Below are 21,932 nucleotides of genomic sequence, written 5' to 3'. Positions count from 1 at the left end.
CGCCACAGCTTGAACAGAGAATAGCAACCGCAAGGGGTGAGACACACTACATTCAGTTACCCCAAGTAAGTGTACCACAGCACCAGTAGGGTTATACAAATTCACTTCCACAAGTAAACCTCAAAGCCTCGTTAAGCTACCTGACTGGACTGCACACACATTCCCCACAGGCCCAAAAACAAAAGCCCCATGCACAGCAGCACCAAGTTACTACAAGTCCCAGGCACTGCATGACAACCCCAGGAATGTGAAGTTATAATAGACACCCAGAACACTTAGAAAATAAGGGATACCTCAACACATATGTGGGACATTAGGCTCCAAAATGTTTAGAGCATATACTGAAGTGCTCAGGCACATTGGGAAGTGTGTTACAAATACCAGACTAGCACTGAGACGCTATCATGGCCACGTGTTGCAGCACAGAGAGAAACAAGCACAATGTGTTTTCAGCTAAAAACTGTCACAGCAAACACATTTACAGTACCAGAGCTTCCGTATGATGGCTGTAGGGAAGCACATATGCAGGATTTATATCTAAAATGGGGTTCATAAAATTAGAAGGTGCAGAAAATTACACTGCATGGAAATTTGCTATGGAAATGCAACCCAGGAAACACTGTGGAAAGTAACACTAGAGCCTGGTGACAGTCCAAGCCCAAATGATGCAGAGAGAGCCACAGGTGCCATATATTCCATAATTCATGGAAAAATGTCTACTAGAGCTGTGTGTACAGCACTGCAAGAAGCATATCAGGTTTATGTCTCATGACGAGAATACATTTAAGATGTGCATTGTATCATATAAAGTTACATCAGTGCAAATAAGTGCCATAATTGCCACATGATACGTCCCAAAGCAAGCAGAGAAAAGCAAATCCAGTGCAAAACCAGAAATGGGATGGCAAAGATCAGTCAGTGTTACAGATAACCACAGAAAAGATTATTGGTATATCAATTCAGGAGCAATAAGACATTTCAGCTGCAATGAGAAGTGGTTCACTAAGCTGAGTGTGATCCTATCACAATCAATGGAATAGACCAGTAGTTCTCAAACTCGGTCCTCAGGACCCCACACAGTGCATGCTTTGCAGGTAACCCAGTAGGTGCATAGGTGTATTAATTAATCACTGACACATTTTAAAAGATCCACAGGTGGAGCTCATTATTTCAGTTGAGATTCTGTGAGGAGACCTGCAAACATGCACTGTGTGGGGTCCTGAGGACCGAGTATGAGAACCTGTGGAATCAAACGTTGACATCCACAAAAGTTAGGACAATGAAAGTTCACTTCAGAATTGGATCAAGAACAAAAGTCACAGAAATACAAAATGTATTTTGTGTACCAGAGATGGAAACAAATCTTATTGCAATTAGTGTCCTAAAACCGAGAGGCCGCATAGCTACTTTATCCAAAGTAAAGTGCATTGCGAGAAACAGAAGTGGAACAATTATCACTACAGTGTTCAAAAGTTGCAGAATGGGATGGTCACAGGAATGTCAGTTACTAATACCCCTTTTCCACCTGAGTACTGGGTCCGATCCAGGATGTTTAACCCGGCTACAACAAGTGTCGGCCCCGCCGTTTCCACTGCACTTCGACATTGGGTTATTCCTGGGTCGGATCTGTTTCCACTTAACCCGGGAAAGCCCTGTAAAAGCCTATTGATGTCATTAAAAATTTACTTTTTACTGTCTCATCAAGATGATGTCACGAAAAGGAACAAAAGGGAGTGGTGGGGCCTGCAAACAGCAAGCATTGCAGCAATGTAGACCAATGCAGTAGCTGTGTCTAGCATGGAGTTGCAGACTGCTGTTTTTTGCAGCTTATATTTGCTACAGACAGCTTGATGCAGTTTCTCACCTTGTGCTACCTACTGCTGAGCTGGAGAAGGAGGGCACAATTCTTTGCCAAGAGGGCTAGCTCTCGACGCAATTATTTGAAAAGGAGGAGAGTGCTGATATCAGCCACTCTCATAAGAATGAGCTCTACACCAAGCCGAAGAATGTGGGTGAGAGTTCGCAGACATGGAGAAGCATTCACACAGACCATGTTAGCATATCAGGAGGAGCAGTGGATGGCACATTTCAGGATGTCTCCTGCTACATTCGACTATATTTTGGAACTACTGTCCCCCACAATCAGCAAGCAAACCACCAGGTTCCAGAAGACCATTGAGCCGAGCAGGAGATTAGTGATTGCTCTCTGGTGGTATGCTACCCCTGGAGAGTATTGCACAATTTCCTGTTTATTTGGAGTAGGGATTGGCATGGTCTGCAAGATTGTCTACCAGGTCACGCGGGCATTGCTGGATACCATGTACCATCGTTTTATTTCCTTGCCACAAGGACAGCGGCTAGATGAGACTGTAAAAGGATTTAAAAAAGCGTGGCTACCCACAGTGTGCTGGTGCCATAGATGGCACCAGCCCCATCATCCCCATCACTGCCCCCTGTGACAACCCAGTAGACTACTACAATAATCCTCAAACATCACATGATGCAAAGGAAAAAAGAGGTGCAATGAGGTAGCTGTGTGACTAAGCTAAGCGACCCAAGGGGCCGACACAAACACCTGGCCCATCTAGAAGAAGCACTGCAGTGTCAGACAGGATGGCAGTTTTAAAATATAGTCCCCAAACAGCACATGATGCAAAGAAAAAAAGAGGTGCACCAAGGTCGCTGGATGGCTAAGCTAAGCGACCCAAGTGGCCGACACAAACACCTGGCCCATCTAGGAGTTGCACTGCAGTATCAGACAGGATGGCAGATTTAAAAAATAGTCCCCAAACAGTACATGATGCAAAGAAAAAAAGAGGTGCAATGAGGTAGCTGTGTGACTAAGCTAAGCAACCCAAGTGGCCGACACAAACACCTGGCCCATCTAGGAGTGGCACTGCAGTGTCAGACAGGATGGCAGATTTAAAAAATAGTCCCCAAACAGTACATGATGCAAAGAAAAAAAGAGGTGCAATGAGGTAGCTGTGTGACTAAGCTAAGCAACCCAAGTGGCCGACACAAACACCTGGCCCATCTAGGAGTGGCACTGCAGTGTCAGACAGGATGGCAGATTTAAAAAATAGTCCCCAAACAGCACATGATGCAAAGAAAAAAAGAGGTGCAATGAGGTAGCTGTGTGACTAAGCTAAGCGATCCAAGTGGCCGACACAAACACCTGGCCCATCTAGGAGTTGCACTGCAGTGTCAGACAGGATGGCAGATTTAAAAAATAGTCCCCAAACAGCACATGATGCAAAGAAAAAAAGAGGTGCACCAAAGTCGCTGGATGGCTAAGCTAAGCGACCCAAGGGGCCGACACAAACACCTGGCCCATCTAGGAGTGGCACTGCAGTGTCAGATAGGATGGCAGATTTATAAAATAGTCCTCAAACAGCACATGATGCAAAGAAAAAAAGAGTTGCAATGAGGTAGCTGTGTGACTAAGCTAAGCGACCCAAGTGGCCGACACAAACACCTGGCCCATCTAGAAGTTGCACTGCAGTGTCAGACAGGATGGCAGATTTAAAAAATAATCCCCAAACAGCACATGATGCAAAGAAAAAAAGAGGTGCAATGAGGTAGCTGTGTGACTAAGCTAAGCGACCCAAGTGGCCGACACAAACACCTGGCCCACCTAGGAGTGGCACTGCAGTGTCAGACAGGATGGCAGATTTAAAAAATAGTCCCCAAACAGCACATGATGCAAAGAAAAAAAGAGGCGCAATGAGGTAGCTGTGTGACTACGCTAAGCAACCCAAGTGGCCGACACAAACAACTGGCCCATCTAGGAGTGGCACTGCCTCTGACGAAGCTAACTGGCGAAACGCCGCATTAGGCTTTCATAGCACATGTGAAAATGACTTGTTCTATGTTGTAACTGCATTGCATATATTATCATGGATCAGGTGTAAATATACTTAGACCCACAGTTCCGACTTATCTGGTGCATATCTGCCCCACAGTGGTAGGAAGTGAAAGTGTTTAGCATACAGGAATTATATATGCATTTCCCATAATTCCTGGTACCAATACAGTTTGGTCATAAGGGAAACATAAGTGACAGTATTCTCCTAGATTACTGAATTAGGTAATTGAACAGAGAATTTGTACACTCTATATATATTCCATTTCTTTATACCAATTAACTCCATTTATAAGGATGGTACCCATTGCTATTTTATTCACAACACTTTTCTCCTTCAGTGTACTAGCTTAATCTGAGATCTGGGAACTACCCATTATCCTCCATCCCTATGGTACAAAAATAGACATAATATATACCAATCGATACCATTAAATTTATACGATAGGAGGGATCTCAGCTCTATAGGAGGACCAAAACTCAAACAAATAAAGATATATTTAAATTATCACCTGAGTGTTCACCCACATAAGACCTAACAAGTGGGCTCTAGCACATATTAAACTGTCATAAATACAGAATTGCCCTTTGTGGCCAATTATTCTAACTGTGAGGTCAAAAGACCAAGGTATATGACACTTTATGAGGATTCTGGGGACTCCGCCCACTTGGGTAGATAACAAGACACATAATTATACAATGAGGCAGCTGTGTGACTAAGCTAAGCGACCCAAGTGGCCGACACAAACACCTGGCCCATCTAGGGGTTGCACTGCAGTGTCAGACAGGATGGCAGATTTAAAAAATAGTCCCCAAACAGCACAAGATGCAAAGAAAAAAAGAGGTACACCAAGGTCGCTGGATGGCTAAGCTAAGCGACCCAAGTGGCCGACACAAACACCTGGCCCATCTAGGAGTGGCACTGCAGTGTCAGACAGGATGGCAGATTTAAAAAATAGTCCCCAAACAGCACATGATGCAAAGAAAAAAAGAGGTGCAATGAGGTAGCTGTGTGACTAAGCTAAGCGACCCAAGTGGCCGACACAAACACCTGGCCCATCTAGGAGTTGCACTGCAGTGTCAGACAGGATGGCAGATTTAAAAAATAGTCCCCAAACAGCACATGATGCAAAGAAAAAAAGAGGTGCAATGAGGTAGCTGTGTGACTAAGCTAAGTGACCCAAGTGGCCGACACAAACACCTGGCCCATCTAGGAGTGGCACTGCAGTGTCAGACAGGATGGTAGATTTAAAAAAATAATCCCCAAACAGCACATGATGCAAAGAAAAAAAGAGGTGCAATGAGGTAGCTATGTGACTAAGCTAAGCGACCCAAGTGGCCGACACAAACACCTGGCCCATCTAGGAGTGGCACTGCAGTGTCAGACAGGATGGCAGATTTAAAAAATAGTCCCCAAACAGCACATGATGCAAAGAAAAAAAGAGGTGCACCAAGGTCGCTGGATGGCTAAGCTAAGCGACCCAAGTGGCCGACACAAACACCTGGCCCATCTAGTAGTGGCACTGCAGTTTTCTAGCGAGAGGATGAGTGATTCCATCCTCATGTGAATCTGAACCACTAGCCATTAACATAGGCCAGGGCCTCAGCCGTTCCTTGCCACTCCGTGTCGTAAATAGCATATTGGCAAGTTTACGCTTCTCATCAGACGCTTTTAATTTGGATTTTTGGGTCATTTTACTGAACTTTTGTAGTATACTTGATGACACAGAGGTAGAGCATTGGACTACTGTACCATACTGCTATATATATATATATACTGGTGGTCAGCAAAATTCTGCACTGTCCTCCTATTATATACTGCGCACAACTAAAATGCAGCACAGGTATGGATGCAAAGTATACTTGACGAAACAGACGTGGAGCAGTGGACTACTGTACCATACTGCTATATATATATACTGGTGGTCAGCAAAATTCTGCACTGTCCTCCTACTATATACTGCGCACAACTAAAATGCAGCACAGGTATGGATGCATAGTATACTTGACGAAACAGACGTAGAGCAGTGGACTACTGTACCATACTGCTATATAGATATATATATACTGGTGGTCAGCAAAATTCTGCACTGTCCTCCTACTATATACTGTGCACAACTAAAATGCAGCACAGGTATGGATGCATAGTATACTTGACGACACAGAGGTAGAGCAGTGGACTACTGTACCGTACTGCTATATATATATATATATATACTGGTGGTCAGCAAAATTCTGCACTGTCCTCCTACTATATACTGCGCAAACCTAAAATGCAGCACAGGTATGGATGCATAGTATACTTGACGACACAGAGGTAGAGCAGTGGACTACTGTACCGTACTGCTATATATATATATATACTGGTGGTCAGCAAAATTCTGCACTGTCCTCCTACTATATACTGCGCACAACTAAAATGCAACACAGGTATGGATGCATAGTATACTTGACGACACAGAGGTAGAGCAGTGGACTACTGTACCATACTGCTATATATATATACTGGTGGTCAGCAAAATTCTACACTGTCCTCCTACTATATACTGCGCACAACTAAAATGCAGCACAGGTATGGATGCATAGTATACTTGACGACACAGAGGTAGAGCAGTGGACTACTGTACCGTACTGCTATATATATACTGGTGGTCACAGCAAAATTCTGCACTGTCCTCCTACTATATGCTACAATGCAGCACAGATATGGAGCGTTTTTCAGGCAGAGAATGTAGATATTTTCAGCACACTGAGCACAGATATTTACAAGCACACTGAGCACAGATATTTGCAGCACACTGAACACAGAAACTGAGAGAACGCAGCCATGTTCTCTCGCTATCATCTCCAAAGCACGAGTAAAAATGGCGGCAATGCGTGGCTCCTTATATAGAACACGAATCTCGCGAGAATCCGACAGCGGGATGATGACGTTCGGGCGCGCTCGGGTTAACCGAGCAAGGCGGGAAAATACGAGGCTGCCTTGGAACCGTGTAAAATGGGTGAAGTTCGGGGGGGTTCGGATCCCGAGGAACCGAATCCGCTCATCACTAATTTTTATCAACAGATGCCCTTATTTAAGGCAACTGTCTATACACCCGATATTCTGAAGATTGCGGGATTTGTGTTGTGAGATTTGAGGGAGGCTCATAGTTGTATGGACCATATGGGTGCTGTGGGTAGGCTGGGACTTGCTGTTGTGTTTGTGTGGTATTCCCTAGAGTACGTGCAAATGTGCGCTAAAAAAATGACATCTGCCTATCATGCATGGCCATTAACTGCGTCCTAAATGATTGATGCATTTCCTTTTCGGGCGCAAGATTTCTCTCAGTTCGTGCATCTTCCTGGGAATTCAGCTCACTATCCGCCTTATGCAGGTGCTGTACGCAGGCCCGGCGCTACCCGCTCAGCGAAGGGATGCAGTGCAGGGAGGCGCTGGGATGGAGAGGCGCTCCCCCTGCTCTGCATCCCTTCCCTACTGCGCCGTCCTGTCCCTCCTGCTGCTGCTGCAGCTGTAGCAAGGGGAAATTTATCAATAAGATAAAAGATCGGGCGCTTATATGTGCTGTTTCTCTAAGCTGCTGCTATATATTTGGGATAGTCACACCCAAAATAATTACAAAACAAAAAGAAAACCAGGTAGCAGCGCTAATATGGAAACGAATTGAATAGAAGGATTGAGTACTAATTGGTAATATTTAATAAACCATAAAACCGATTCACTGACAAATGCATCCACATAAATATAAAATCAAATAGTGCTAAAAAGGGGTCACATTAATAACTGCCTTCTCTGTGTAGTCCGTTCCTATATAGCAGAGCTGGCCAAACCAGTCCTCGAGATCTACCAACAGTTCACATTTTCCAGACCACCTAGCTGGTGCACAGGTGTAGTCATTACTAATTAAGATGTGCTGCATTCATTCCTAACTGACAATTCTAAAGATCTCCAGGAGGCATGAAAAACGAGAACTGTTGGTAGATCTCGAGGACCGGTTTGGCCAGCCCTGCTATATAGTATAGACCTGATAGCAGATGGGTGAAGAGTTGACACCGGACTGACAGCGCAGTCCAAAGGTTGAGAGTTATTTACCATGTTTGACCGCTGGAGGTAAAGTCCCTTGTAGTTATCTCATGAGAATGTTCATAATTTGCGGGTCCTCACTGCATCGCGGTATCCTCTTTTTAAATGGAGAGGAATAGTGGTGGTCCTGTTGTTAGCAATCAACACAGCAGTTCTGCTCAAAACGGAGTCCAGTCCTGGTACGGGCACACTTAGGCAGTAAATTTCAGAAAGGTGGTGACCCCAATAGCTCCCTTCCTGGCGCGTTGTGCTGCAGGTCCTGCAGCTTTATCAAAGCTTGATAAAGCTGCAGGACCTGCAGCAAAACGCGTCAGAAGGGAGCTATTGGGGTCACCACCTTTATGAAATTTACTGCCTAAGTGTGCCCGGACCAGGACTGGACTCCGTTTTGAGCAGAACTGCTGTGTTGATTGCTAACAACAGGACCACCACTATTCCTCTCCATTTAAAAAGAGGATACCGCGATGCAGTGAGGACCCGCAATTATGAACATTCTCATGAGATAACTTCAAGGGACTTTACCTCCAGCGGTCAAACGTGGTAAATAACTCTCAACCTTTAGACTGCGCTGTCAATCCAGTGTCAACTCTTCACCCATCTGCTATCCGGTCTATACTATATAGGAACGGACTACACAGAGAAGGCAGTTATTAATGTGACCCCTTTTTAGCACTATTTGATTTTATATTTATGTGGATGCATTTGTTAGTGAATCGGTTTTATGGTTTATTAAATATTACCAATTAGTACTCAATCCTTCTATTCAATTAGTTTCCATATTAGCGCTGCTATCTGGTTTTCTTTTTGCTGCTGTTGCTGTGCCTGTCACTGTATGACAGGCACTGGCAGCGGCGCCTGCAGCATGAAAAGCCTCCTCCCTCCCCTCCCCTCACCTGTGTGACAGGACAGCGCTGTGTATGGGACAGAAGGGGGCAGAGCTACACGGGACGGAAGGAGGCGGGGCTAAATGGGACAGAAGGGGGCGGATCTACATGGACCAGGCTGCTGTACAGAGGGAGCCTGGCTTAGGTAAGTGAAGGGTGAGAGAGAAATGTGTGTGTGTGTGTGTGTGTGTATGTGTGTGAATTGTGTGTGTGTGTGTGTGTGTGTGAGGTATGTCTGTGTGCGTGCGCTTTATGGACGCTACTACTGGGGGGGGGGGACATTACTTATAACATCGCTACTGCTGGGGGGGCATTACATGTAAGGATGCTACTACTACTGGGGGGGCATTACATATAAGGACGCTGCTACTACTACAGGGGGGGCATTACGTGTAACAATGCTACTAATGGGGGGCCATTACGTGTAACAACGCTACTATTGGGGGGTCATTACGTATAAGAACAATACTACTACTTGGGGGCATTATGTATAGGACGCTACTATTACTGGGGGGCATTACGTATAACAATGCTACTAATACTGGGGGGAGGGCATTACATATAACATTGCTACTACTACTGGGGGGAGGGCATTACGTACAAGGACGCTACTACTGGGGGGGGCATTATGTCTTAGGACGGTACTACTGGGGGGGCATTATGTATAAGGACGCTTCTACTACTGTGGGTGCACTACGTATAAAGACGCTACTACTACTGGGGGGGACTTACGTATAAGGACGCTTCTACTACTGGGGGTGCACTACGTATAAGGACGCTACTACTACTGGGGAGGGCATTATGTATAAGGACGCTACTACTACTGGGGGGGCAATATGTATAAGGATGCTTGTACTACTGGGGGTGCACTACGTATAAGGACGCTACTACTACTGGGGGAGCATTATGCATAAGGATGCTACTACTACTGGGGTGCATTACATATAAGGATGCTACTACTACGGGTGGGGCATTATGTATAAGATGAATAAGATTGTGCTACTGTGTGGCGTAATTTTGAATGGGGGTATTATTGTGTGACCATGCCCCTTACTTGTTAGACCACACCACTTTTCCCGACACACGCCAAAGGAATATGGGAGGGCACAAATTTATAGTTTAAAGGGGGGCGCCAAACACCCTAGCACCGGCCCTGGCTGTATGATAATGGCTGTCATTGCTCTGACCGTTTGTTCTGATTTGTTCAGTTTCTTTTTCCGCTGTGGAACGTTGTAGACTGTAAAGGGGATGGAAAAAAAATTAACAATAATTATATATAAAAATAGCAGTGGTAGCATATACGTGTTTGTGGCCTTTTCCCACCTGCACACTAGCTATACTCTGCAACATTACCATGCTCCAATCATTGACAAGGCAAAACCACAGTATTGACTGGAGCACCCTCACTGCTACTGAAATTAGAGATGAGCGGGTTCGGTTCGTCAAGATTCGAACACCCCCGAACTTCACCCATTTTACACGGTTCCGAGGCAGCCTCGGATCTTCCCGCCTTGCTCGGTAAACCCGAGCGCGCCCGAACGTCATCATCCCGCTGTCGGATTCTCGCGAGATTCGTTTTCTATATAAGGAGCCGCGCGTCGCCGCCATTTTCACTCGTGCATTGGAGATGATAGCGAGAGGACGTAGCTGCGTTCTCTCAGTTTCTGTGTTCAGTGTGCTGCAAATATCTGTGCTCAGTGTGCTGCAAATATCTGTGCTCAGTGTGCTTGCAAATATCTACGTTCTCTGCCTGAAAAACGCTCCATATCTGTGCTGCATTGTAGTATATAGTAGGAGGACAGTGCAGAATTTTGCTGACCACCAGTATATATATCGCAGTATGGTACAGTAGTCCATTGCTCTACCTCTGTGTCGTCAAGTATACTATCCATCCATACCTGTGCTGCATTTTAGTTGTGCACAGTATATAGTAGGACAGTGCAGAATTTTGCTGACCACCAGTATATATATAGCAGTACGGTACAGTAGTCCATTGCTCTACCTCTGTGTCGTCAAGTATACTATCCATCCATACCTGTGCTGCATTTTAGTTGTGCGCAGTATATAGTAGGAGGACAGTGCAGAATTTTGCTGACCACCAGTATATATATAGCAGCACGGTACACTAGTCCATTGCTCTACCTCTGTGTCGTCAAGTATACTATCCATCCATACCTGTGCTGCATTGTAGTTGTGCGCAGTATATAGTAGAAGGACAGTGCAGAATTTTGCTGACCACCAGTATATATATAGCAGTACGGTACAGTAGACCATTGCTCTACCTCTGTGTCGTCAAGTATACTATCTCAAGTATACTATCCATCCATACCGGTGCTGCATTTTAGTTGTGCCCAGTATATAGTAGGAGGACAGTGCAGAATTTTGCTGACCACCAATATATATATAGCAGTACGGTACAGTAGTCCATTGCACTACCTCTGTGTCGTCAAGTATACTATCCATCCATACCTGTGCTGCATTTTAGTTGTGCGCAGTATATAGTAGGAGGACAGTGCAGAATTTTGCTGACCACCAGTTTATATATAGCAGTACGGTACAGTAGTCCATTGCTCTACCTCTGTGTCGTCAAGTATACTATCCATCCATACCTGTGCTGCATTGTAGTTGTGCGCAGTATATAGTAGGAGGACAGTGCAGAATTTTGCTGACCACCAGTATATATATAGCAGTATGGTACAGTAGTCCATTGCTCTACCTCTGTGTCATCAAGTATACTATCCATCCATACCTGTGCTGCATTTTAGTTGAGCGCAGTATATAGTAGGAGGACAGTGCAGAATTTTGCTGACCACCAGTATATATATAGCAGTACGGTACAGTAGTCCATTGCTCTACCTCTGTGTCGTCAAGTATACTATCCATCCATACCTGTGCTGCATTTTAGTTGTGCGCAGTATATAGTAGGAGGACAGTGCAGAATTTTGCTGACCACCAGTTTATATATAGCAGTACGGTACAGTAGTCCATTGCTCTAACTCTGTGTCGTCAAGTAAACTATCCATCCATACCTGTGCTGCATTGTAGTTGTGCGCAGTATATAGTAGGACAGTGCAGAATTTTGCTGACCACCAGTATATATATATATAGCAGTACGGTACAGTAGTCCATTGCTCTACCTCTGTGTCATCAAGTATACTATCCATCCATATCTGTGCTGCATTGTAGTTGTGCGCAGTATATAGTAGGAGGACAGTGTAGAATTTTGCTGACCACCAGTATATATATAGCAGTACGGTACAGTAGGCCATTGCTATTGATATATTACTGGCATATAATTCCACACATTAAAAAATGGAGAACAAAAATGCGGAGGGTAAAATAGGGAAAGATAAAGATCCACTTCCACCTCATGCTGAAGCTGCTTCTACTAGTCATGGCCGAGACGATGAAATGCCATCAACGTCATCTGCCAAGGCCGATGCCCAATGTCATAGTAGAAAGCATGTAAAATCCAAAAAACAAAAGTCCACTGCTCTACCTCTGTGTCATCAAGTATACTACAAAAGTTCAGTAAAATGACCCAAAAATCAAAATTAAAAGCATCTGATGAGAAGCGTAAACTTGCCAATATGCCATTTACGACACGGAGTGGCAAGGAACGGCTGAGGCCCTGGCCTATGTTCATGGCTAGTGGTTCAGATTCACATGAGGATGGTAGCACTCATCCTCTCGCTAGAAAAAATAAAAGACTTAAGCTGGCAAAAGCACAGCAAAGAACTATGCGTTCTTCTAAATAACAAATCCCCAAGGAGAGTCTAATTGTGTCGGTTGCGATGCCTGACCTTCCCAACACTGGACGGGAAGAGGTGGCGCCTTCCACCATTTGCACGCCCCCTGCAAGTGCTGGAAGGAGCACCCGCAGTCCAGTTCCTGATAGTCAAATTGAAGATGTCACTGTTGAAGTACACCAGGATGAGGTTATGGGTGTTGCTGGCGCTGAGGAGGAAATTGACAAGGAGGATTCTGATGGTGAGGTGGTTTGTTTAAGTCAGGCACCCGGGGAGACACCTGTTGTCCATGGGACGATTATGGCAATTGACATGCCTGGTCAAATTACAAAAAAAAATCACCTCTTCGGTGTGGAATTATTTTAACAGAAATGTGGACAACAGGTGTCAAGCCGTGTGTTGCCTTTGTCAAGCTGTAATAAGTAGGGGTAAGGACGTTAACCACCTAGGAACATCCTCCCTTATATGTCACCTGGAGCGAATTCACCAGAAGTCATTGACAAGTACAAAAACTTTGGGTGACAGCGGAAGCAGTCCACTGACAACTAAATCCCTTCCTCTTGTAACCAAGCTCCTGCAAACCACACCACCAACTCCCTCAGTGTCAATTTCCTCCTTAGACAGGAAAGCCAATAGTCCTGCAGGCCATGTCACTGGCAAGTCTGATGAGTCCTCTCCTGACTGGGATTCCTCCGATGCATCATTGAGTGTAACGCCTACTGCTGCTGGCGCTGCTGTTGTTGCTGCTGGGAGTCGATCGTCATCCCAGAGGGGAAGTCGGAAGACCACTTGTACTACTTCCAGTAAGCAATTCACTGTCCAACAGTACTTTGCGAGGAAGATGAAATATCACAGCAGTCATCCTGCTGCAAAGCAGATAACTCAGGCCTTGGCAGCTGCGGTGGTGTTAAACTTGTGTCCGGTATCCACCGTTAATTCACAGGGAATTAGACAATTGATTGAGGTACTGTGTCCCCAGTACCAAATACCATCTAGGTTCCACTACTCTAGGCAGGCGATACCGAGAATGTACACAGACCTCAGAAAAAGAGTCACCAGTGTCATAAAAAATGCAGTTGTACCCAATGTCCACTTAACCACGGACATGTGGACAAGTGGAGCAGGGCAGACTCAGGACTACATGACTGTGACAGCCCACTGGGTAGATGTATTGCCTCCCGCAGCAAGAACAGCAGCGGCGGCACCAGTAGCAGCATCTCGCAAATGCCAACTCGTTCCTAGGCAGGCTACGCTTTGTATCACCGCTTTCCATAAGAGGCACACAGCTGAAAACCTCTTACGGAAACTGAGGAACATCATCGCAGAATGGCTTACCCCAATTGGACTCTCCTGGGGATTTGTGACATCGGACAACGCCACCAATATTGTGCATGCATTACATGTGGGCAAATTCCAGCACGTCCCATGTTTTGCACATACATTGAATTTGGTGGTGCAGAATTTTGTAAAAAACGACAGGGGCGTGCAAGAGATGCTGTCGTTGGCCCGAAGAATTGCAGGCCACTTTCGGCATTCAGCCACCGCGTGCCGAAGACTGGAGCACCAGCAAACACTCCTGAACCTGCCCCGCCATCATCTGAAGCAATAGGTGGTAACGAGGTGGAATTCAACCCTCTATATACATCAGAGGATAGAGAAGCAGCAAAAGGCCATTCAAGCCTATACATCTGCCTACGATATAGGCAAAGGAGGGGGAATGCACCTGACTCAAGCGCAGTGGAGAATGATTTCAACGTTGTGCAAGGTTCTGCAACCCTTTGAACTTGCCACACGTGAAGTCAGTTCAGACACTGCCAGCCTGAGTCAGGTCATTCCCCTCATCAGGCTTTTGCAGAAGCAGCTGGAGAGATTGAAGGAGGAGCTAAAACAGAGCGATTCCGCTAGGCATGTGGGACTCGTGGATGGAGCCATTCATTCGCTTAACCAGGATTCACGGGTGGTCAATCTGTTGAAATCAGAGCACTACATTTTGGCCACCGTGCTCGATCCTAGGTTCAAAGCTGACATTTTATCTCTCCTTCCGGCAGACACAAGTCTGCAGATGTTCAAAGACCTGCTGGTGAGACACTTGTCAAGTCAAGCGGAACGTGACCCGTCAACAGCTCCTCCTTCACATTCTCCCGCAACTGGGGCTGCGAGGAAAAGGCTAAGAATTCCGAGCCCACCCGCTGGCGGTGATGCAGGGCAGTCTGGAGCGAGTGCTGACATCTGGTCCGGACTGAAGGACCTTCCAACGATTACTGACATGTCGTCTACTGTCACTGCATATGATTCTGTCACCATTGAAAAAATGGTGGAGTATTATATGAGGGACAGCATCCAAGTAGGCATGTCAGACAGTCCGTACGTATACTGGCAGGAAAAAGAGGCAATTTGGTGGCACTTGCACAAACTGGCTTTATTTTACCTAAAAAAAAACCTGACACACTGGTCTAACAGACACGAAAACAGAAACAAGCTGCAACCACAGCTTGTAACAGTGCCCTCCCCCTGACGGTGGCCACTGGACACAAGATAAGGGGAAAAAAAAATCTTTTTTTTTTTTTTTTTTTATATCAAGGCAAGAGTCAAAAATTATTTCTTTTTCTTCTTCTTCTTTTTACAAAGCTCTTTAGGTCTGACCAAGGTAATTCCCCAAACATTGTCTGAACTGATGGTACCACCCAGCAAGGCTGCGTTCAAATCAGAGACAGGTTTCTTATCCTTGGGAGCTGAACTTGCTGGCAAAGTACTAATATTAGAAGAAGAAGAAGTCATAAAAGCACATCCTGCAGTCAAAACAACGGGCTGGGACTCTTGTGCCGAGTTTACAGTATTTGGTGGACTCTCAGCAGACAAGATGGGTGACTTAGAGGAACCTGAACCAATTTATTTGGAACCATATCTTTTAATAATTGCATCACTGAATGCTGGGGGATCCTGAAGAATGGGATCTTCAGCTTTCATTAGGCTGGTCGCCCACTCAAAAGGCTCTCCTCTAAAAGAATAAATCAGATAAAGCACAATGTTCTCTGAAGTGATGCCCAGAAATGGTCTAGACAACATAATAATGTAATAGTGTTTGTAAAGCGCCAGAAATTGGGCTAAGTCCCCATCAAAGATTATGGATGTTGAGAAATCAGAGTCAGGATCTGTTTCCTACCCATCTGACTGACTGGAGTGCTTTGCTAGGACCTGGTCACTATTGACCTTACTCGAGGCTGAGACTCTCTGAACCCCACCCGGGGCAGTGACTTTCTAAACCCCACACGGGGCAGTGACTTTCTGAACCCCACCCGGGGCAGTGACTTTCTGAACCCCACCCGGGGCAGTGACTTTCTGAACCCCACCCGGGGCAGTGGCCTTCGGGAACCCCGCTGGGGCAGTGGCCTCCGGGAACCCCGCTGGGGCAGTGGCCTCCGGGAACCCCGCTGGGGTCAGCACCTCGGATTCTTTTACTGGGACCGAGCCGTCGGCCTTCCCCACTGGGACCGAGCCATCGGCCTCCCTCACTGGGACCGAGCCATTGGCCTCCCTCTCTGAGTCGATAATTATCGAAACTTCTCCCGGGACTATGACTTCCGGGACTTTTGCTGAAGCTATAACCTTTAGCACCTCCACTAATGCTACACCTCTTAAGTTCTTTCCTGGGGAAGCGACCTCAAGACCCTTCTTAGAGGCTGCGTCTCTCGAGACCCCACTTGGGGATATTACTTCAAAGATCCCTTCTGGGGTTTTGCTTCTCGAGTTCCCTTCTAGAACTATGGTTTCAGATACCCTTTCTGGGGTTGCGCTCTTCAAGTCCCTACCTGGGGTAACAGCTTCTAAGACTCCTTCTGGTATGGAAACCTGAGCTATAATATTTGATGTCCCTCTATAAGCTAGAGCATCGGGTACCGCTCCAGCACTCTGGGCATCGGGTACCACACCAGCACTCTGGGCATCGGGTACCACTCCAGCACTCTGGGCATCGGGTACCGCTCCAGCACTCTGGGCATCGGGTACCGCTCCAGCACTCTGGGCATCGGGTACCGCTCCAGCACTCTGGGCATCGGGTACCGCTCCAGCACTCTGGGCATCGGGTACCGCTCCAGCACTCTGGGCATCGGGTACCGCACCAAGATCCTGAGCATCGGGCACCTCTCCAGGACCCTGGGCAACGGGCACCACTCCAGGACCCTGGGCAACGGGCACCACTCCAGGAACCTGCAACTCTGCTTCAACAGGAACCTCAAGAGAGGAGAGAAACATTCTCTTTTGATTCCTGAATCTATAATGGGGCTCCCTTGCCCAAGGACCCCAATTATAGGACAGAGAGCTTTTTAGTGTGGGTTGTGTGACAAGTACCTCTGCCACAGTAGAGACAGGAGTAGGTCTTGTATCCTGACTCAACTTGGCCAGAGGGCAAGACTCGTCACCACACTTTGGCTTGCGCAACTCACAGGTCTGCAGATAGTGGCCTAAACCCCCACAATATAGGCATAAGTTTAAGTTTCTGCGACGCAGACGCTCATCTTCTGAGAGCCTGGGCCGCAGAAAACTTTTAAACCTTTTCTCTTCAATTAAACCAGAGGATTCTCTTGTCACCATACTGTGAACAAGAGTCTCTTTAGAGATAGATGTACTTTCAACGACTTCTGGCAAGATGAGCAAGATTTTAGTCAGAAGGTTTTGCAGTTGCTTAAATGATTGCTGCAAAACTTCTAATCGCTCTGGTCTCAAAGCACTGAAAGCAGAGTTCAGGGCTGAGAGAGATGCCTGCAGGGCTTGCATAGTAGACATAGGAGGATTTAAAACTAGACAAGACAAGACAAGGCAAGACTAGACAAGGCAAGACTAGACAAGGCAGGACTAAATTTTTGCTAAACAAAACAAGACTGTTTTTTTTTTTTTTTTAAACACCAGACTGGATTCTAAACACCAGACTGGATTCTAAACACCGAATTCTAGACAGGACTGGATTCTAAACACCGGATTGGATTCTGCACACTGAATTCTAGACAGGACTGGATTCTAGACTAGACAATGGACTGGGACAAAAAAGAAAAAAAAAAATATTTCTTTTTTGTGGTTGGGCTGGTGATAATGTTAGGTTCCTGGTGCTCAGAACAAGGGAGATGTTATGAAGCGAGTCCAGAGCACCAGGACGTAATGCTGGGAAAGGGGAATGGAAAGGGAATAGCCCCTGGCGCCCTATCTCCGTTGTCTCGCCCGTGCTGTCAGTACACTCTTGCGAGACTATGGTTGCTTGAGCCCATGGCAGCCGCTTTTGAAGGGCGGATTACGTCTGCCCAACTTCTATGCCCCCTCAGGTCTTAATCGGAGACAAAGAGTGAACCGAGACAGGGTGATAACAAGGGGCCCTCTGACTAAACAACAAGGCCAGGGGCTACTAACTAACCTAAAACCAAAGTATGTGCGGCTTGCCGCCAAAGGAAAAGAACAACAAAGGAAATGCTGACCACACGCCGACACAATACTTTTGTGTACCGGCGGTGACAGCATAAGCAGAACCCTTTGCAAAACACCAGTGACAGAAATAATAAGGGAATACAGCGGCCTAGGCTGACGGATGTCACAGTGCCGCTACTCACGGAACCGGTACGAATACTGGCAAATGGACAGGAACTCCCAATGCTGCTGACACAGACTATCAGAACTGGAGGACAGGCAGAATCCCAAACGACAGACCGGTGGACACCAAGAAGCCAGAATCTTGACCAGGCACAGGCAAAGGTACTGGACCTCAGGACAGGAACGCCTCACGGCAGGACACAGGATCAGACATAGGAATCGACACAGGGACTAACACAGGAATCGACACAGGAAGCTCAGGAACTAGCAGGAACCAAGCTCAGAGCTCAAGCAGACTGGAAACCCAGAAATATCACCAGCGTCTGTGAATAGCACTGAGCCAGCATATAACAGAGAGGCCTAATTAATAATCTCATGCAGCTGCCCTGTTGCATGACTCCAAACTGACAAGATGCAACTAGCAGCCAGGTGAGGCTGAACACATGGGAACAAGCTGCAATTACACAGACTCACCAGCGGCAGCAACCAAGAGTACTCTTAAACAGAGCAATGGGAAATCCTGGCCTGCGAAACAACTAATAAACATAAAATACCTAACTGACATGCAAAACAGGAATGAGCCACAGCCGTGGCTCATAACAGTATGTCTGACTTCACCTGTTTTACAGGTTTCTAAATAAGAGAAAGCTTCAGTTGTAAGTTTGTGTAACATGGAGATGCTTGTAATGAGGGGGGTGTTAGAAGTCTCCAGAAAATGGCTCCTCTCTGGGTAAAGCAAAATAAATGGTTAACCAGGCACTAACTTAATGAAATAAAATGTATAAAAAGTACTGAAAGAGTGTACAGTATTCAATATAAAGTTGAGTTAAAATGCCAAATCAGCTGCACATTTCAAATGTGAGGTTGTGTACCCACTCAGTAATGTAATAGAAAAAGAGAAACCAGGGGAAAATTGTGCTAATAAAATGATAAATGTATTGATGTGGCAAAATGGATGTTATCAAGACACGTATCTAATGATATAAAACATTATACTGTATATACATTTATACACTAATACAAAATAAATATTGTATAAAGAAATAAATATTGATATTAAATATGTCTCATTATAAAACCAGAAATGTGATGTACAGTAAATGAGAATCCATGAGGTCCTTTCTCAAATGCCCACTTTGTAATAATAAAAGCCATTATTGACTCACTACGGTCTAGTCAAGGTGAGTGTTACGGCAGGGGATAAAGCTGAAGGAGGGCCCCTCTGAAGTCAGCTTCTGAGACTGTCTTTGAGAAAGCCTACAATACAGAGGCGAAAGTCAGAGCTGTTTTTATTGTGCCTTTACAAGTTTGCTGCATTCTGATTTTCTCCTTTTATTATTATTTTTTGATGACAGTGATGCCTATTGGTCTCCAACATGCTGGTTGGTAGCCACGGCTGTTTCAGGAGACATATACCTGACCAGTTTGTAGCAGTCCTTATCTTGCTGGCATCAGGCTCATAACAATACTGAGACCTCACACGGTGGTTTGTACAGTACTTTGGGCCTAATTCAGACTGGATAGCAGTCCTAAATTTAGTACACCTACAATTAGATCTGAATTACCCCCCTTGTTCAACCACAAGACTGTACACTCATTTCAAACGCAACTCACCATGGCTACCACTTTCAGCCCAATTGCTTCTTTAGAAACACACTCACGACTTGTAGGCACTCCCCACACACTCCTGTTACCACCCAGAAATCCCTATTAAGATTGCTTGTATTTTAATCTGTGTCCTACAGTGGCGGTAAACATCCACGCACACAGTTCAGCGCATCTAGGACTCATGCATCCAACGTTGAATCGGCCCCCTTAATCTAATTTCTGGTTTACTGGAGGTCCTGTGGCCAGCAGGGCAAGACTAACGATGGGGCAGATGGAGCTACAGCTCCAGTCCCCGAAACAAAAATAGGCCCATTAGCATGATGGTAAGCAGCTGCCTAGCTCTGCCATAAACCATACAGTATGTATTTAAATTGTTTTTCTAGTTTTTTTTCACAAATCCTGCATTTTTTCTATTATTTGTGTAATTAGGGTAACAATTGGAACATATGCACAATGGGGGACATTCCGACCCGTTCGCATGCAGCGGTTTTTCACTGCGGTGCAAACGGGTACAGAATGCGCATGCGTGGCGGGCGCAGTGTGCATGCACGACGTTGCCCGGCGAACGCTAAGTAGATTAACAGGAAGGAGGCGTGGATGGGCGGATCCGGACCGTTTGGAGCCATTTTCGGGGAGTGGTGAGTAAAACGCAGGCCTGTCCAGGACAACGGAGGGCGGAGGAGTGACGTCAAAGCCAGCCTCATCATCGCTGATCCATCGCACAGGGTAAGTATGTCCAGGGCTAGCCTAGTTTTCCTTGAAATTTATTTAGCTTAGCAGGGCCGCACAAGCAATCGCAGCCTGCTAAGCTAAAATACACTCCCCCATAGGCGTGGACTAATGATCGCAGCAGCAGCAGCTAAAAGTTGCTGACTGCGATCAACTCGGACTGACCACCCATATTCTAAAAAATAATACAAACTCACAGAGTTCCATGAACGGGACCCTAAAACTCTCACACCTACAATAATAAAGCTGTTAACAGGAACAAACAGAGGAAGAAACAGATTTAAAAAAAAATAGATTATACCTATTTAGATTAATGTATGTCTTAGCCTTTATGATCTATCTTTTCACTCTAACAAAAAAATCTAGGGAAGGAAGGGCGTGGTAATAAAGAAAATTTGATTCCTCTAGCTTTCGCCTTTAGATATATTTGTAATATACATAAATGGGATATAAGAAGTCTGATATTTTGTATTTATAGTAATGTTACTGGAACATAACATATAATCCATCGATTGGCCTCCGGTTCTTAGTGTGGATTGGCTTGGACTGCTGAAAGAAAGCTGCACCAATGCATCAGCCCGTGCTGGTCCACATTGGGAGGGGGGGATTTCAGTCATGTATATAAATGATTTAGTATAGATGTAGGTTTAATAGCAATAAATAAAATAATAAATAAAAAATATAAAACGACAACTGAGAAAAGAAACTAGACCTATTTTATAAAGTAATATCTATATACAGTATTACCCTTTTTATATGTTTCCTTATTCATCTTTCTAACCCTTTCATACTGTATACTTGTAATATTCCCCTCGTCCCATTCTTTGTCCCTTTTGTCTCTTTGCCTATTTTTCCCCCTGAAATGGCTGGAATATTAGTTATAGAATTAGATATTTTTTTATATAATAAAATAATGCATTGTTGACGGTTAATTTGGAGACAAAATTTAAAGTCCGAATGTAAGAATTAGAACTTAATGAATAAATAAATCTAAAACAATGAAAAAATATATGCATATGCCATAGGAATATATATATATATATATATATATATATATATATATATATAATGATGTATTGTTTGTTGAGAAAACCACTAATAACCCTTTTACCCTGCCAAAATAACCTGGGTTATTGCCGGGTCTACCCAGGTCATGGCTTGGTGTAAAAGGGACCTTGAAAAATAACTCAGGTTGACTTACCAGTAAATCTGACTCTGCTAGCTACTAGGGTTGGACTTAGATAACGGTGCAGTGTATGCTTAAAAGCTGCTGATTGGCTGTGTATGCAGAGGTCTGCCTCAGGGGAGTTCTGTGAGTGACATGCAGGTCAGACCCAGGTTCAATGTAAACGGGGTTGACCTGAGAATAACCCAGATCCAAGGTGCAGAGTTAACAGGGTCTCAACAGTGTCCTGAAACGTAGGTCGGACCTGGGTTTTTGG

At 45.3% G+C, this 21,932-nt stretch overlaps 1 protein-coding gene across 1 annotated transcript in view; it reads right to left on the bottom strand.

Annotated features, from left to right (window-relative positions):
- The window catches only part of LOC134991325 (uncharacterized), a 297,555-nt gene that overhangs the window by 169,733 nt on the left and 105,890 nt on the right, over window positions 1-21,932 (bottom strand). The gene's annotated exons all lie outside the window — the stretch shown is intronic.

Source organism: Pseudophryne corroboree, chromosome 2 (genome assembly GCF_028390025.1).
Source record: "Pseudophryne corroboree isolate aPseCor3 chromosome 2, aPseCor3.hap2, whole genome shotgun sequence".
Taxonomy (NCBI): Eukaryota; Metazoa; Chordata; class Amphibia; order Anura; family Myobatrachidae; genus Pseudophryne; species Pseudophryne corroboree.
Note: the sequence above shows the minus strand (reverse complement) of the source record. Positions and strands in the feature narration are given on the sequence as shown.